We start from the raw sequence: 18,819 nt of genomic DNA on the forward strand, positions 1-18,819 counted from the left end.
GAGATCCAAGGATGAGCTGGGCATGATGGCTGATTCCTATAATTCCATTATGGAGGCAGGAGAATCACAGATGGTATCCAGCCTAGTCTACTTAGTGAGTTTCTGGCTAACTTGGGCTACAGAGCAAGACTCTATTTCAGAAAACCAAACTGGACACCACCAACAGCAACAAATTAGGAGAGTTCCAGAGGAACACATAAGGAAGACCTCTTATGTGGTCTTGTCCATGACTTCGCTAGTCCCAGGTCATTGGCTAGTTTTCCAGGAGCAGTCAGGATTTCCCTCTTGTTGGCTGGATATTAAGTACAATTAGAGAGCTGTTGGTTATGACCAAAATGTGCATGCCACTACCACACCCTGGACTTTGTGGTTCATAGGCATCATAGCTCAGTGTAACTGTTTGTTGCTTCTCTCTTTTAGAAGTTTGAATGGTACCTTCTAGTACCATGAAAGCTAGCTCTCAGGGAAGTGATTTTCATTCATATTCAACTTGGGAGCCTCTGGGCCTTATGTCCAAAGGGCACAGTGTTTTCAGCAGCAGGGACTTACCTTCCACCTCTGGGGGCAACCAAAGGTAACAGTAATAACCTGTAATGTTTTGCAACTCTCTCAGGACAATTCTGAGCAACAAACTCAAATTTATAAGACTGAGGAAGAAAGAACATTTTTCACCTTTTATTTAAACATTTAACAAAAAAATTTAGGCCAAACTGAAATTCCAGTTAATCTTTTTAGTGAATGAAAAAAAATATGCTAGACAAATGAAAAAGAAGAAAAGAGAAAAAGGCATAACCAAGTTTCCATTTTCCTAATTTTAGTGATACACAGCCACAGGAGAAAGTCCTAGGTCTTTATGACAAGAGCTTTTAACAGAACAGAACCTTGTTCCTACCCTTGTCTTTAGTGCCTGCTTCAGGGATGTTAGGAGACACTCTGGGCAGACTGGCAGCAGAGAACCAGAACAAAGTTAGGGTAGACCTGAAAGATCCAGAAGCAAGTGATACCCGGGATGAAAAGTGCACTGCACAGACCTGGGAAGAGCACTGGTTTCCATGGCACCCCCTCTATGGGGACAGTCAGACTTCTTAAAATTGAGTACTATCAGAGTTAACAGTGATTCAAATCAAGGTCTAAACCCAAGATGAGTTACCTAGTGGAGGAAAAGAGAGCCAAAGTAGGCTCCAGTGCCAGGCACCAAGGGAAGTGCCATGTAAACATTTGCCTCCCATCAGTTCCACAAAGTAGAGACCACTGTCCACACCCATCAGCTGAGGAAAGAGGGGTCAAAGAGGTGAAGGAGCTTGCCTCTTTGAGTGCTCACTCAAGAGTTTGCACAGCTAGCAAACACAAAGGTCAGACTTAAACCCATTATTCTTAACTTCAAACTTCCTATCATCAGATGATAGAGTTGACAACCCCCAAATCTGAGTAATCCATCATGCTTTAAGTTTTCTTCTTTAAATGAAATTGGGTGTTTCATTTGGCTTCCTGTTGCTGTGATAATATCATTAAAAGCACCTTGGGAGAAAGAAAAGGGTTTCTTTGGCTTATGCTTCCTAAGCATAGTTGGTTACTGAGGAGATTCAGGGCAGGAACTCAAAGCAGGAACCTGAAGACAGGAACTAAAGCAGAAGCCATGGACAAAACACTGTTTACTGGCTTGCTCCCCATGGCTTGTTCAGCCTGCTTTCTTCTTTAGCCCCGGACCATGTGCCCCAGGGTAGTATTACCTGTAGTGGGCAGGGCCCTCCAACATCAATCATTAGTCAAGAAAACACCCCACAGACATGCCATCAGGCCAATCTGATGGAGGTAACTTATAAACTAGTGTTCCTTCTTCCTAGATGACTCTAGTATGTGTGAAGCTAACAGAAAACTAACCAACACCATGGGTCTGCATGTACTCATCTTTAGTAAGGAATCTCCATCTCACAAAGCCCCAAATCAAAGCTCCTCTGTCACTAGTTGCTCAGAAGCATCTCTGGGGTCTGCTGGTTATACGGTCAGGCTCAGATTTCCCATACCTCTTCACCCCAGTGTCACAGCTTCAGGTGCCTGAGTGCTCCCTGCTCCTTTACAGTGGTGCTTCTCCTCATCTTAACACTTCATGTCCACCCATCAAGCAGCATAAGTGCTGGTCCCCACATGGTCCTCAGGATGTACAGAGCAGCATCTTCATCTTAAAATTGTTCTGAGTCCACCTCCGTCCTTTCCTAAGGTCCATGCCTAGCCAGCTCCCGTGGGTTACTTTAACCAAGAAAGAAATAACCCCACTTTTCTCAACTATAGGGTTAGTATCCTTCTACGGAAAGAAATGGGGTTTGGGTGCCACCAGGTCGGGTCCTTGGCCCCACTGCTTATTAGCTATTAAATTTGAGCAAGACCCTTTACTTCATTGAGTTCCTCCTCTGTAAATGGAAACCATAATGTCTACCCACCCCATCCCCGGCCAGGAGTCTTTTGAGAATTGCTTGAAAAGATCTTGGCACTATTCTGGCCCATAGCATGTTGCTATAATCAGTATTCAATGTAACTCATATTGTTCTGGATTCTCCACTCCCCATCTAGATGAGTGGCACATCACCCAAAGCAGCCTTTATAATTTGAGTGTTTGGAAATTAGGGCCCCTGTCTTATTCCTACAGGGTGTGCTGATGAGTCCCAGGTTCAAGTCAGACTCCACATCTCAAAAACAAATCACAAGGAATCTGTATGCATGCAAGGAGGTGGTATCAGTTAAGATCAGACCAAGAAAGCGATGCATTTGTAAACCATAAAGGCTGTATGTTTTTGTTTCTTCTCATGATTTTATTTTAAAATCAGATTTATTCCAGCACAACTGGCACACAACGTCATTCTTACATTTTAGGGGTATGCCTTGATAAAATTTGACAACTTTGATACACAGTGTAACCACCACTTCAATCCCCATACAGGACATTTTCACCACTCCAGAAATTTCTCCCATGATTCCTTGAGGTTGATGCGTTTACAGCCCTGGCCTCAGGCAAACACTTCTCTACTTTCACTATATATTAGTTTAGCATCACTGGGGACTTCATATAAATGATATCATAATAGATGTGCTCTTTCATTTTTGGTTTAACTCAACATAATATTGAAGATTTATTATTGTGGTTGTGTCTATCAGTAATCTGTTACTTTTTATTGCTGAAGAGTATTCTGTTATTTGAGTATATCACAATTGGCTATATACTCAACCAGGTTGTGGTTATTTGGATTATTTCCAGCATGGGGTACTGTGAATAAAATTGCTCTGAATATTCATGTGAAGTCTTTGTGAATATACTTTTATTTTCCTTAGAAGATAGATAGCTAGGATTGTCGTTGTTGGTATATATTAAATGTATGATTAACATTAAAGGAAATCACCTAATTGTTTTCCAAAATGATCACATCATTTTAAAAAAAACAGGCAACAGTGTATGAATTGCTCCAAGTCTTTGTCAATACTTGCTCCTGCCAATCTTTTAAATTTCGCCATTCCAATGGGTATATAATAAGATCTAATTAGATTTTTATCTGTATAGTTTTAGCCATCATTTATGTATATATACTCATTTGAATATCTTCTTATAAAGTATATATTCAATTATTTAGCTCATTGAAGTATTTTAGATGTATTTATTTTATGTGTATGGGTATTTTGCCTGCATGTATGTGTAATGCACCATGTGTGTGCCAGAAATGATTTTTAAAGTTCCTAGTAAGTCTTCCTGTGTAGCAGGCTAAGTCATCCACTTCCCATTCTTTTCCACTTCTGCTTTTTGCTGTTTCTGGTCCTCAGCACTATGAGATAAAGCTGTGAATTATCTTACCTCCTAGAACTTTGATGGAGGTCTGTTAGATGCCTAGATCAGTTTGTACATCCATTGTTTTCTGATCCATAAACATAGTATTACTATCTATGCACTTATTTAAGTTTTAAAATATTAACCCTATTGAGTTTCTTGCTCTATAAACATGGAGCATACTGGCATTAAGAATATTAACAGTATTGAGTCTTTATTTATAAAACAAATGCCTATATTTACTTAGATTTTAAAAATTTTCTCAGAATCTACCAGGTTGATCTCAGTCCTCGGGGGAGGCTTTGCCCTGGAGGAGGCGGGACTTGGGGGTGGGCTAGGGGGGAAGGTGAGGGGGGCCGGAGAGGGGAGAACAAGGGAATCCGTGGCTGATATGTAGAACTGAATTGTATTGCAAAATAAAAAGAAAAAAAAATTTCTCAGAAAATTTGTTTGCAAGATAGAGCACATCTCTCCTTTATTGACTTCGAATACTTTTATTTTTTGATATTGAAATAGTATTTTAAATTGAATTTTCTAATTGTTATTACTTTTAAGGTTTACAATTGGGGAGTTAGTCCTGCTATCAGAGATTGATGTAACCAGAAGCAAGATTTAATTTCAATGATAGTCATGAAAAGCTGAACCATTTTCATAAGTCAATATCTCCCCTGCACCTTTTATTTCAAAATATTTCCAGAGGTTGTAGCTGTAGCTTCTTAACAGAGCTTGTGTAGCATGGGTGAAGTCCTGAGCTCACTCTCCAGCACATCATAAACTGAGCATGCTGGCACATGCTTATAATCCCATCATTTGGAAGATAGAAGCAGATGGATCAGAAGTTCAAGGCCATCCTCAGCTGCATATCGAGTTTGACCCAGGCTAGAATACATGGGATCCCATCCTTAAAAAGAAAATAATGTTTTCAGGACTCTGAAAAATAGACTGTATTAAAATCTCTATTATGTCCCGAGCACTAAACACACAAGCCTGTGTGTGTGTGTGTGTGTGTGTGTGTGTGTGTGTGTGTGTGTGTGTGTGTGTGCTGGTTGCACTTTACTTTCTCTGGGGCATGCGTATGCCATGGGCAACTTGTGAGCAGAACATGTGCAGTGATGTGCTTGGGCCGTGCTTGAGTGTGGGAGCAACACGTGCTTCCCTGTTTCTGTTCACAGACTGAGGTCCTAGCTGTATTACTAAGCTTCAGTTAGAAAGCACACAAAGGGGTCTATACTGTCTGTTTCAGCCTCTGCTTCTGTCACCATGTCTTTGCTGTCGCTGACATGACCGGTGTCTCCTCAAAGTTTCCGTTTGATGCTTGCATACTTAGTGTGCTTTGACAAGAATTGCTGGTACCCTGTCATGCTCAGAACACAGCACTAGTGAGGCTGCTTAGGTATCTTCAGACTTGAGCAGTGTCTGTAGATTTATTTTCTTCCTCTATCTTAGTATAGACAGATTCTACTACACCTACACAAGGACAGCCAATCCTAAAGATTCACACAAAGACCAAGCAAAACTTGCCTGGTATCAGCTGTGAATTCTGAAACAAAACTAATCCAAGCACAGCGTTGGGATGGGAGTGGAAGGAGGTGGAGGTCAAAGGTCTTGATTTTGTCAACATTTCTGGATCATGCCCAGCCCTCGTCACAGAAAAGTGATTTAATGATGACTGAATGAAATCTGAACCTCAGAGTCATTAGACCTTAAATTGCAAGAGGTGGAGTTGGTGGTCTCAACTTGAGCTTCAATGCTCTGATTCATGGGCCTTTTGGATCTTATAGGGCTTAAGTCAATTACTAGAATGAAAATCTGTCATTATAATAAGGAAGAAAGGAAAAATCAAATTACTACTATCATGCTCATGGAATATTTACCGTGCCATATATATGTGTGTGTGTGTGTGTGTGTGTGTGTGTGTGTGTGTGTGTGTGTGTGTGTGTGTGTGTGTATTGGGGGATGTTTAAGCACAATAAAGCATTGGTCTTTAATGCTTCCTAGATTTGCTGTTCCTGTTAGCATTCTAATTTCTCTGAATCAACATTCAAAAATGAACAGAGGTTAGGAAGTGATCCTCCAAGGTGGGGAAGGAAAAGAAGGAACTGATCTATGGGCAGAGATAATTACATCAAAGTTCGCTCATCTATCGCTTGCATCTAAGTGTGTATCTTTGACATGCTTGAAGCTAAACTAAGTTGAGAATCCATGTTTCTTGCAGTTGATTGATGCCGTTCATGAATTCATTCATTCCCTGTATGAAGACAGAGTTTAGTATAACTCTTATCACGAAGTCCAGATGAGTGGGAAGTTTACACTAATAAGGCCTTCTACATTTGCCAGGACTGTGAGATACAGACTAAGGAGGTTTGTTAGGATGGATATTTTCTTGGGCAAGAGATTATTTGGCTGTGTGTTGCTGTCTGAAATATGACTGCCCTGTGGTTGCCAAAAAGAAATCAGCTTTGCTCTGAGGACCATTCTTCCCTTTTATTGCATGAGAGATTGATGACCTTGGCTTGTGCTTCTTTAATTGAAAGTTGGCAAGATTTGATCATATCAAGTGACCTAGAGCACAAAGCTTATTCCTGCCCTGCAGATGAGGGGTTCTAGAATCAAGATCTGACTCATGTTACTTTTCCAGTTGTCTAATGTATCAACGTGTTAGGGTTTCCATAGTGAATTACCATGGACTGGGTGGCTCAAATAACAGATACTGAACCAGGCATAGTAGTGCATGCCTGTAATCCCAGCACTCAAGGTGCTGTGACAAGAGGCTTATGAGTTAGGGGCCAGCCTAGACTACATCTCAAGAGCCTGTCTAAAACCAAACCAAATAAGCAAGCAAGCAAGCAAACAAACAAACAAATAATCCCAGAATTCATATTCTCTCCATTTGGAGGCCTGAAGACGCATAAGCAAGGTGATGGAAAGTGAATTTTCTTCCAAGGCTTCTCTCTCCTTGGCTTGCAGACAGCCACATTCCAGTGTCTTCATACAGCCTTTTCTGTCTGTGCACGAACACCCCAATACCCTTGTCTTTTATTATAAGAATATTGTGGGACATGGTGACTAGTGTTTGTGATACAAGGACTTAGAAGCACAGGCAGGATCGTGAGTTCAGGCCAGCTTGCACTAGATAGAGAGATCGTGGTTCAAACTGTTAACCTTTCCTGAAGATGACGAATGCCAGTCATTTTAGATTAGAGGCCATCTTTATGACTGAATTAACTTTTATTGCCTCTTTAAAGACCCTAGATTAAAATATACTCTGAGGGACTGGGAATTAGGATTTCAACACAGGAGTTCCCCATAGGGATCCATCAGCCCATAACCCCATCAGGACCTCAGCCACCAGTCCCCTTTCCCATGCCCTCAGCAGAGGAAGAATATGATAGATCATATGTAATTTGTATAAGCCCAAGATCCCTGTGAGTCTCCGAAGGAAACCAAGTCTTGTTTGCTATGAGAGTAAGCTCAGGAAAGAACCACACACTGTTTTTGAAAGATTTGTGTTGTTTTTGTGTATGTGTGTATCTGTGAGAGTGTATACACACATGTAGATGAGTGGGAAGCCAGAACAAGGGATTGCATCCAGTGGAGCTGGAGTTACAGGTGGTTGCGAGCCTTTTGATGTATGTCCTGGGAGCTGAACTCCAGTTGTGTGAGAGAGGATGAAGTGTTCTTCTCTGCTGAGCCATCTCTCCATTCATTCCTTTGAGACCATTAAATGAGAGGGAGGTGACATTTGGGGGCCTTCCTGAAAAAGTTGCCTCGTAAAGAAAGCCGGACTGGTCCCTGGGTTTGTAGCAGTCCTAGAATGTCATTACAACCTACAAAAACAGCTTGTGTGAAGAGGGGCCTTTCTGAGTCTATGCAGAATGAATTCAGAAGTCACATGCATTCTGCACATTTTTACACACGTTTTTTTTACAGACCTGAGACACTAGTGTTCCCCTTGATTTGTGTGTCGTGGGTGTGCTACCACACTTGCCCTGGGAGGGGACCAGGGTCAACTTGGGTCTGGAGAGGCAGGGAAGGAGCTGACAGATCTGTCAGGGACCTGGCAGGGCACATGAACAGTAGACAGGAGGAGCAGCCCCTGACAAACCCAAGGAGTACATGTCTTCCCTATGGAGTGCTTTCCTGACTCGTCTCTGCTCTGATCTTACCTGTCATCAGAAGGACACAGATGACAGACCTGGGAGGCTCCCTGCCTCATCTCAAATGAGAAGTTCTAGTCTCAGGAAAGGTGATGACAAAGGCGACCACAGTCCCAAAAGCTTAAAGGCCCATGTGAGGTCAGAAAAGGAATGCTGGATGATGATCAATGATCCTGGGTCCTACAATTTATGAGGCATAACTTTCGGGTAACTAACCTAGCTCTCTGTAGGGCTCACTTTAATACTCTGTGAAATGGGTAGAAAGAGCTTCAAGTGTCCCCAGTCTCTAGACTGCTCACTTCTAAGTCAGTAATTCTTGTCAGTCCCTTGCACATGGATCTTCCCAGGATGGACTCAGATCTTCGAGGCATAAGAGCATTGGGCATGACTCACTGCAGAGCTTGTGTTTTTAAAGCCATTGGTTTCTGAGAAATCTCATACAAACTCTAAAGTATCAGTCTTTAGGATCAGCTTCCAGTAGCATTATAGGGAAATAAATCACTCCTTTCTAAACTGCTCACCTCTCCATAAGGGAAATCATTGGCACTTATTTTTTAAGTAGGATGCTTACTCATCTAATGACATTTGGCAGCCATTTACATAACAAGTATGTTTGCGGTACAGGGAGACCGATGGGAAGGTCAGATGGGTGCACGTGGTAGCTCTTCCTCACCGTCAGTGTCAGTGCTGAGTACAGAAATGGACATAAGGCAAGTTCCCTTTAGGAAGAACGCACGGCCAAGGGCCTTTCTTTTTCTCGTCGTAAAGCAACATGCTCTCATTCCAGTGTTGAAAATTCAGTCCGTGAAAGTATGTCTCCGTTCTACCTACAACACTAGCAAAAACAACTTAAGAATACAATGGCTCTGCCATGGGACCAGTGAGATGGCTCAGCAAGGAGAGATGCTTGTGGTCAAGTCTAATACCTCATGGGTGAAAGGAGGGCGCTCACACAGAAAGGGGCCCTCTGACCGCCATATCTGTGCCATATGGCATGTGAGTGCGTTCACTCTCTCAACCCCTTCCACAACACAAGTAAATAAAGGTAGTATAAATAAATAATTATTATTCCATGAAACTGCTGTATTTTTACAAGCTGGTCACTAATAAAGAATAATTTAAGTAACTGTAATGCCTTAATTTAATCAAAGGGATTGCTTTATGTCAGCAGGAATGTCCAAAGTGCTTGCCTTTAATCAAACAAATGGATTCGTCTGTGGGAGAATGTCTTTTAAGATAATTTCCCTCTGAAAGCATCTTCATTGAACCTGAACTAAGAGCCTCGACCAATCCCATCTTCTTGCTTTTCTTCTGGTCACCGTGACTGACGCCCTGCTTAGTCACTGGTACTCAACAGCTCTTGGATACATGTAACAGCTCGCTCTCCTCCTGCCAAACCACACAGGCTGCATCACTCTCCTTGCTGAGTCCCCCGCTGTCCTAGCGCCCTGAGTCTTCTTTAGCTTTGTGAAGTGCCGTCTCTATTTCCAGGTTGATCTTCCCATAGAACAAGTCTGGTCAGACCTCTGGGCTCCAAACTTACAACACATCTCCAGGTACATGGAATAAACAGCACGGCCTTTCATCTGGCCCCAGGGTCTCTGTGATCATGTCTGGTTTGCCAGTGGGGTTCTCCAACATAATGCTAATGACTCCAGGCCACTGTGCCACAGCTCTTGTGACATTTCTCCACTCTAGGTTATAGTCACACTGTCTTTATTACATAGAAGGCTTTCCCTTTTTTACCTTGCCAATTTTGTCCAGTTCCTTCAGAGTGCTCAGTCTTGAAGACAGACCCCATATGTAGGGGTTAATGCAAAGGATTCCATCACTGGAATTAGTCACAAAAGCTTTTGAAAGAATGTCCAGCAGGAGATAGCACAGCAGTTGAGGTAGAAATCAATACCAGCAAGAAGCTTCTAGCATTCCTAGAGCCAGAGGAACGGAGAAGGGGGCTGGGTTCCTGGGTGAGAGGAACTGTGGGTGTCAACGGCAGTGGTGTGGGTAGGGATAGGGGTGATGGAGGCTCAGACACTGCTCAGTGCTACCTGCAACTCAACCAGACACAGGCATATTCCGGCTTCCTGTTTTCTCCAGTCTTCTATCTGAGTTTCCTTTTGGATGAACCTAGTCTACAGTCAGTTGGCAAAGGAACATGAAAAATGAAGTTTTCAGGGCATAATCCTTCCGTTATGGAGCAGAGCAGGAGGACCAAGGGGTGCATCCCCCTCCTCCACAACATCTTATTTCCAGTAGAATTCTGATTCCCAGGCTCACTCTTATGGTATTTGGATGTCTAGGACAGTTTCTAATGTGCCTTCCCTGTGTAGGATCTGAGGCCAGGCTCCACTAGATTGGAAGTCAATTGGAGGCAAGGACTCTCTTTCCCTCTTTTTACCTCAGTGTGTGAGTCATTGTAGTTTCTGGGGAATCTCCCATACTTAATAAAGAGAGAATGGTCTTTAGGGCAGGAGAGATGGGGTGGTAACTGAGAGAGGATACCCCTTGACTACAGAGTCAGTCAGAGAAGAAGAGAAACAGCAGTTAAAAAACAAAACAAAACAAAAAACAGGAAGAGCTTAAGGCTCACAGTTCTATAAGCTATTAATAACAGGCTCTCTCTTGCTTTGCTTTTTTGTTTGTTTTTAGATTGATTTTATTTTTATTTGATTATTGTGCCTGCGTGTGTGTGTGTGTGTGTGTGTGTGTGTGTGTGTGTGTGTGTGTGTGTGTGTTTACACACACAGATGCCAGGAGAGAGTCAGACCCCTTGGAGGTGTAGTTACAGGTGATTGTGAGCTACTCACATGGGTATTAGGAACAGAACTCTAGTCCTCTGAAAGAGCAGCAAGCGTTCTTGACTGCTGAGCCGTTTTCCCAGTCCCAACAGACTCTCTAATTTCATTTTCTTCTGGGTAGACGTCTTTGTTGTGGCATCCCCACTGGGAAACCCTGTGCAAGTCTGCAGAACACCACATACAATTATGCTTCCCAGCACTCCCAGTGACCGTCTAAGGGCAAAAGCATTTATCCACTCTCCAGATACCAAAAGGCTAGCCTTAGATGTGGATTCAAAAATCCCATAGGGGGCACATGGTTCTTCTGCCTGCTGCTGTCTTTGCAATACTGAATGAACTTGTTTTGATTTCTTTCTCTCTTTTTTTTTTTTTTTTGAATGGCTTTAGTGAGGATGGTTCAGTGCTGGACTTCTTAACTTTTTCTTTTCAACTCAGAATAAGCTTCCAGCCAGGCGTTGGTGGTGCACCTTTAATCCCAGCACTCAGGAGGTAGAGGCAAGTGGATCTCTGTGAGTTCGAAGCCAGCCTAGTCTAAAGAGTGAGTTCCAGAACAGGCTCTAATGCTACACAGAGAAACCCTGTCTTGAAAAAAACAAAAGAAAAAAAAATAGAATAAGCTTCCAGATTTTGAATTGAGGCAAAATTTGGTGTAGCTCTCCTCTGAGCTAGCAACTTCTCTGCTTTACATGTATTTATATTTTATGTTTCAGAAAATGAAAAAAACAGACTTTTGCCAAAATAAAACAGAATCTTCTAGTTGAGTCTCTTGTTATAGGCTCCTAATCCCAGCATTTAGGAAACTGAGGCAGAGGTATCACAAATTTGAGACCAACCTGTGCTACAAAACAGGAACCTTATGCAATCAATCAGTAAATCAATCTATCAATTAACTGATCAAAAACATGCATTTATAAATGCTTATTTTCTAATTGTAAAACTGACACATATTACATTGTAGTTGGAGACTATAGTAAAGTATGTAAGAGTAGAAAAATTCACTATTGTTAATATGCTTTATAAATAATACAGAATATATATTTATTCATATATATGTATGTATAAAGTCTTTTCTTTCAAAATTGAACCATACTCTATATATACTCTTATGAACTGCCATTGTACTTAAAACATAAATCATAATAAATTTTCCTTCTTCAATAAACATAAATTCAATTTTAAAGTCTGTGTTATATTCCACTATGTGGTTATTGTTATTGGGTATTGTGTTTATCCCTCAGTGGTTCTGAAATGCAATGCTACAGTCTTGTTATTGGTTTTGTATTGCTGCTACAGCAAATCACTACAAACTCAGGAGCTTAAAACTCATATATACTTATCATCTTTTAGTTTAGAGGTCAAAACCCTAAAACCAGTGTTCCTGGCTTAAGGGCAACCTATCAGAGAGTCTGGTTCCTCCTGGAGGTTCTGGAGGTGCTGAAGGGCTCCAGTTTGCGGGGAGTTCCCGAACCCTTAACAAGGCCCACTGGACTGGCACTTCCCTGACAAATGCTCTTCTCTCTGATTCTGACTTCCTTTGTTTCCTGACATATAGTTCATTGTGGTATCATCAGGTTTGCTTTGATAATTCAAAACTAGCACCTCATCCCAACATCCTTCACTTTACGGCTGGTAAAGTTCCCTTTGCCTTTCCCTCTCTTTTGTCCCCTCCACTCCTCTCCCCTTCCCTCCTCTCCCCTCCCCTCCCCTGCCCTCCCACTCTCTTCCTTCCCTTTTTTCCTTTGTGGTATTGAGAGTTGATTCTAAGGCTTCAAGCATGTTAGGCAAGCACTCTAACTCTGAGCTATATTCCTAGCCCCAATGTCTCCTTTTCTTACACAGCAGCATTCTTTCATTGGGCACTCTACAACATTGTTTTCCTCTTTGCTGTGGACAGCATTGCAGGCATCTTTGCAAGCTTACTCCAACTCTATGATGCTGCAACCAGGCTCTTATAGTAACCTCAATAAGATGCTTGAGAATAAAAAAACCAAAAAACGAAAGTGAGTCAGCGTAGTGGGAAAGCTCTGGATCTGCCACTGATTCAATGGGTGTTGCCTTTCCTCTACTTTAGCATCCTCCTCTGTAGGTGATGTGACTATAGATTCCTTTCACATAGAATGATGCTTCATAATTCTTTAAGCTGAACCACTGGCAAGTGTTGTAACAGAAAAAGCAAGGGCATGGGCAGGGGGTAAACAGAGATGGTGAGTGGTGGTGCCCTATAGTTGGACACATTGTGAGCATGATTTATTAACTGGAATCTTAGAGACAAGCATTGCCTTGCACTTAGTAAATGCTGTTTATTCAGGACCTACTGTGCTCAGGATATTCTGTCTGTTCTATTAGCAATTGTTTCAGAAATCCCACAAATAACAAGACATTCTCCATAGTTTTCAAACAGTTTAAAGAGGCTGTTCAAGGCTTTATGACAATAATAGATGTATTGGCTGAGGCTACATGCATCAGGATGTAAGTTGGGGCTCTTTTGCATATATAAGTTTCCAAATTCAATACCGAGGAGAAATTCAGTCTAGCTGCCTCTCCTCTAAACCAGCAGCATCTCTGATTTACATGTAGATTTCTTGTTTTATAAAATGAAAGATATATGTGAATTGTTCACATATATCTTGCTGCATCTTTGTGTGCACATTGCAGAGAATCAATTGTCGTCATTCGAATCTGGGCTTACCTAGGTGTGGGGACAAGTGTCTGTGACCCCAGCACCTGGGAGGTGGAGGCAGAAGATGAAAAAGCCAAGGGAAGCCTGGACTATTTGACACCCTATCTCAAACATAAACCCAAAACTAGGCATGACAAGGGCAGCAATCATTAGCAACATCTGGTGACCAGTAAAAGACTTTGGACTTGATGTTTCTGGAGTAACTGGTAGTACTGTACTATTAAAAATTTGGGCTTTTTTTGTATTAGTATATGTTCATTCTTTGGCACTCTGTCTTACTCCCTTGAGAAGGGCTACTCACTATACCTGGAGCTAGGCTGGCAGCCCAGCTATAGCCTCAGAACTCATCCTGTTTCTAGCCCCTTAGAGTACTGGGGCTACAGTATAGCCACATTTAGCATTTGACGTGTGTGTTGGGGATTCAGACTTAGATTTGTGTGACAAGCGCTCTTATTCACAGAGCCCTCTCCCTAGCTGTTTGGGCATTTTGATGAAGTGTAGTAGGCAGTTCTTTGGGAATGTGCTCAAAAGAGTGTAAGGGTGTCCTGCTTCTTTCCTGCCCTAGGCTGTGCTGAGAGGACTCAGTCCATTCCCGATGGCCTCCTTGACTGGTGTGTGTGTTCACATGCTGCAGTTACGTGGCCTCTTACTCGCCAAGTTCCCTTCCTTATGGGAACCAGATGCTGGCAGAAGTCGAAGTTCTCAGCCACAGAAGGAAAGCTGGGCTGCCTGGCCAGATGACTCTGCATTTCAGGACATACAATCCCCTCCCCTTTGCCCCTCCCCCTGCCCCACTTCTGAGAGTCCATTTCAGAGAAACAACCTTTCGAGGTGCTGATGACCAGCCCCCACCCCCCTTTTTCATTTGTTTAAAAAGAATTTGTAATTGCAACTTTGTTTAGAGCAAAAGTTCTGTTTGGTTGTCCAAAACTGTAACTAAGAAGAATAATATCTATACAACAGTGGGTGCTGCATGTACTTTGAATAGCCTAGATTGATAGTGTGAGTGATTGCATAACTGGACTAACCTCTAATAGTATCTGGAGGAAATTGAACAAAAGCACAGTAAACTAATCAGGCAAACAAACAAAAACCAAAGAACTAACAAAGCTGGGAAGGCAGGATGGGGTCGTTTAAACATGCTGGTGACCAATGAGAACCAGAGTAGGAGGAATCTGACTCACCTGGTGATTCCGTCTAGTTAGACCATGCAGGAAGAGCCCACGAGAACTCCCCAGGATTAAGTAGTTCTGCTGTGGTTAGATGGCCTCAAAAAGCCCACTTACTATTTATGAATGTGTGTAGAAGGAGTAGTTCTGATAATGATGAAATGGAGCAAGCACTGCAATGTAATTAATGTGGGACTGAGAACTTCATAGTAAAATGGTCACATTCTCATTACATGCTTTCAAGAAGTCCAGACCAAGGGAAGAACACAGGTTATGAATAATGGACACACTGGCCTCTTGTACTTTCTGCTTTTGTGTGTCTGTGTTGCTTTGAGCAATGGACTTAACATCTCTGAGTTTCACTTTGAGCATCAGAAGCAACGTTCAATGGATGGATTTAAAATGCGTAGCTCAGTGCTGAGAATGTGGTGTGTGTTTACAGATTTGTGGTACCCGATCCATACATTCCATTGAGTGAAAATGGCTGTGTAGAACCAACTCTGAGAGTCCTTAGCTTTCCAGAAAGCTGTTTCTTCAAGAAAGAATGTCCCATTTAAATTACAGACCTCTGAGCTTACCACAGCAGTGTGGAACATGTTCACAAAAATGATATGCAATAAATTATGCATTTCCCCTTATTTTAACAGATTTTCTTGGCTTGTTTTCTTCTTAGCTTATTTTATTCATGTTTTATGTATTCATCTTGTGGTGCTGTCTTTGAGATATGAAGGGAGGTACAGCCGACGATTTTCAACATTAAAACAGACAGTAGCTTTATGATAGAGGAGGCCCTGAACAATAAACATCACTGGAAGTAAAAGAGGTGAACACCTGGTTGTTCTATTTTTCACATGTGACAATACATGAATAAAAAAGACCAGTTTATCAAAATTGCAATAGTTTTCATGGCTAGAAATGGGATTTGGGGCTTGTTTTTTTTTCTTTAATGTTTCTTACAGTTTCACAAATTTTGTGCTGTTAATATGTATTCTGCATTTGTGTTATTTATGTGATTTTTCATCTGAGGAACCCATCCCTGAGTTCTGTTTAAAATTCCATTTCTTCTATAAAACAAGCTATTTTCTAGTCATTATAAAGTGTTTATCCCCCTCATAATCCTGTGAAGTGAATGAGTATTCTTATTCCCGTTTTTATTTCAGATGAAAACACTAAGATGTCAAGGGTACACCAGTAGTGCCAGCATTCTGAAGGGAGGAGCTGGAGGATTATGAATTCCAGGCCAGCTGGGTGCATAATGCAACACTGGCCCACAAACTCACAAACAAACAATTAAAAAAATGGAATCCCAAAACTTGCTCAAGGCCACTTAGCTGGAAATAGCCAGCCTGGTATGCAAGCTTGCATTTTAATTTTCCAGAACCAAACACACTACCTGCCACCAACTCTTCCAAACTTCTTTGGCGCTCCACCTCTTGTTCAGGTCACCCTGCATTGCCGTTTACTGATGGCATTTTGTCCATCCCTCTGTCTGCATTGTGTGTGTTTAGAGACTACTTTGTTCATCTTGGGAGTATGCACACAGCCTCAGGGAGAAGAGGAAGCTCAAGAGGATCTGTGCTGTGACTGAATGCCTGAGAGGGTGGGCTCCAGCTCATAGACGTGAATATGTAGCCGGTCCATCTCTACTCTCATGGTCCCCTTCCTACGAAGACCTGAATTTATTGTGTGCAGCTGGGATAATTTTCAATGTCCAGACAACAGATTCAATAGTTAGCCAGGTGCCCAATGATCAAGGCTGTGATCTCTCTCTCCCTCTCCCCCTCCATCTCTCTCTCTCTCTCTCTCTCTCTCTCTCTCTCTCTCTCTCTCTCTCTCTCTCCCACACACACACAAATGATCTTCAAGGTGAATCAACAATGTCTTTTAACCCTTTGGTTCCTGGGGCATGGATCTTTCTTTGTGTGCCGATGGACTAGGATGGAAGAGCTGTCTTCCCTCTCCTGCCTCCTCCCTTCCTCCCTCTCCTCTTCCTCCCCTCCTTCCTTCTTTTCTTCTGAAGTGCTCTTTGCAAAGGCTTTTAGCTTCCAGGTGATTGTGGAACATAATGAGGGCTTGTTGGAAACTAGAAATTCGAAAAGCAGTACTCCAGCCCATTCTAATAGGACTTTTTGTTGTTTTTTGTTTGTGGACTTCTGGCGCTTGTTGCTAAGGCAACCCAACAGGCCACAATCCTAGCACCTTTAGCCTAAAACCTGAACATACATAACAACAGGTTTTCATGGGCTGCATGTTAGGAAGTACAGTTAGGATGCAAGCCTTTCTTTCTCTCGATTTCATCCTTCATCCTGAGAACACACTTGTGTCTATAGTCCTCCCAACCATGGCGGGTGTAGCACGAATCTTAAAAGGTCTTATTAATAAAAACAAACCTGGAGCCAGGTATTGGGGTGAATGCTGGAAGATCAGAGAAGCAGAACAAGCCACAGCTACCTCACCTTGCCAATTCCTCAGCTGATCCTGTTTCCTCCGACTGGATGCCTCTGAGTCCTTATTCAGAATGGATCTCAACTGAACTGCTGCTCAAAAGCCTAAAAGCTTAACCAGGCTCTAGTTCCTGTTCCTCATGCCTTATATACCTTTCTGCTTCCTGCCATCATTTCCTGGGATTAAAGGCATGAGTCACCATGCCTGGCTGTTTCCAGTGTGGCTTTGAACACACAGAGATCCAGGTAGATCTCTGCCTCTGGAATGCTAGGATTAAAGACATGTGTGCCACCATTTTCTGGCTTCTATATCTAGTGGCTATTTGTTCTCTGACCCCAGATAAGTTTATTAGAGTGCACAATATTTTGGGGAACACAATATCACCACAGGCGGGGGGTGCTTCTCTGTTCCCAAAATGTAACTTTGAATTCAACACAACATTTCTTCCCCTTCTAGAAATGTCTTCAGCTTTATTAACCTGCTTCAGGTTAGTCTCTGTCTCTCAAACACAAACCCAAGAATCCACACATATGCCTGTTATCACCTTTGCTATTGGCTTTAAAGCCATACCTGAGTCATTTTCTCCATTAAATTGATAGTTTCTCAAGACTGGACACCTCATTTTTCATGTCCCTTGTACTTATCAGGTCCAGTAATTTTCTCTCCAGGTCCCACTAAGCCCTGGCAGTCTGACAGCCCACTTATAAAACAAACACACAGACGCTTGTATTATTTACAAACTGTATGGCCGTGGCAGGCTTCTTGCTAACTGTTCTTATATCTTAAATTAACCCATTTCTATAAATCTATACCTTGCCATGTGGCTTATGGCCTACCAGCGTCTTCACATGCTGCTTGTCATGGTGGCGGCTGGCAGTGTCTCCCCCACTCAATCTTCCACTTCCCAGAATTCTCCTCTCTCCTTGTCCCACCTATACTTCCTGCCTGGCCACTGGTCAATCAGTGTTTTATTTATACAGATAGATATCCACAGCACTGCATGATTGGGTGAGTGAATAGACTATGGTTGCCTGTTGACTTTATTCGTTCAGTTTCCTAACTGAACTTTAGCACAGTATATGTAGTTCTATCGATTTCAAGATACTGTGCATATACTGCCACATCTTAGATGTATTTTTCAATAAACACACACACACACACACACACACCTCCCTACACACATACAAATATGTGAAATATGCACAGCTCATGAGGAAACATTGTGACAATAAAAGTAGACAATCTTCTAGGGGCAAAGCAGACATTAGATGCAGTGAACTGTGTTGTGTAGCTAGAAGTTTGGGTTCCTGGAAGGGAAGTAGCGAAGAAACTGGCTTGGTATTGAGTCAAGGAGGAATGATGTTAGGCCTACCTGGAGAGTGTTTTACTTCCTGGCTTCAAGAATTCATCTGAGTGCTCAGCAATGGTGTATAAAACTGATAAGTCCTCCAACCCCCAAGGGGAATTCTGCACACAGAGAGCTCTTTCTGTGCACATGATCTCCTTGAGAGAGATGGAGAGAAATCAAGAATGACTACTGTGCCCAAGCATACTCACGAGAGTCTGCCAAACTCCATAGCTAAAGAGGCCTTGACATGTTTCCACTTCAGAGTCTGCCCTTATAAAATGTGTTGCTAATTAAAATCGTTGCCAGCTCAGTCTCCTACAGGGAAGCCCATCCACGTGCACACAGGCTGTTGTTTTCCATGTTTCTAGTTTTCTATAAATAAATAAAACCTACTAAACCAGCAGCAGAACC

This window comes from Peromyscus californicus, unplaced genomic scaffold, assembly GCF_007827085.1.
Source record: "Peromyscus californicus insignis strain IS unplaced genomic scaffold, ASM782708v3 Scaffold_5__1_contigs__length_169319896, whole genome shotgun sequence".
Classification (NCBI taxonomy): domain Eukaryota; kingdom Metazoa; phylum Chordata; class Mammalia; order Rodentia; family Cricetidae; genus Peromyscus; species Peromyscus californicus.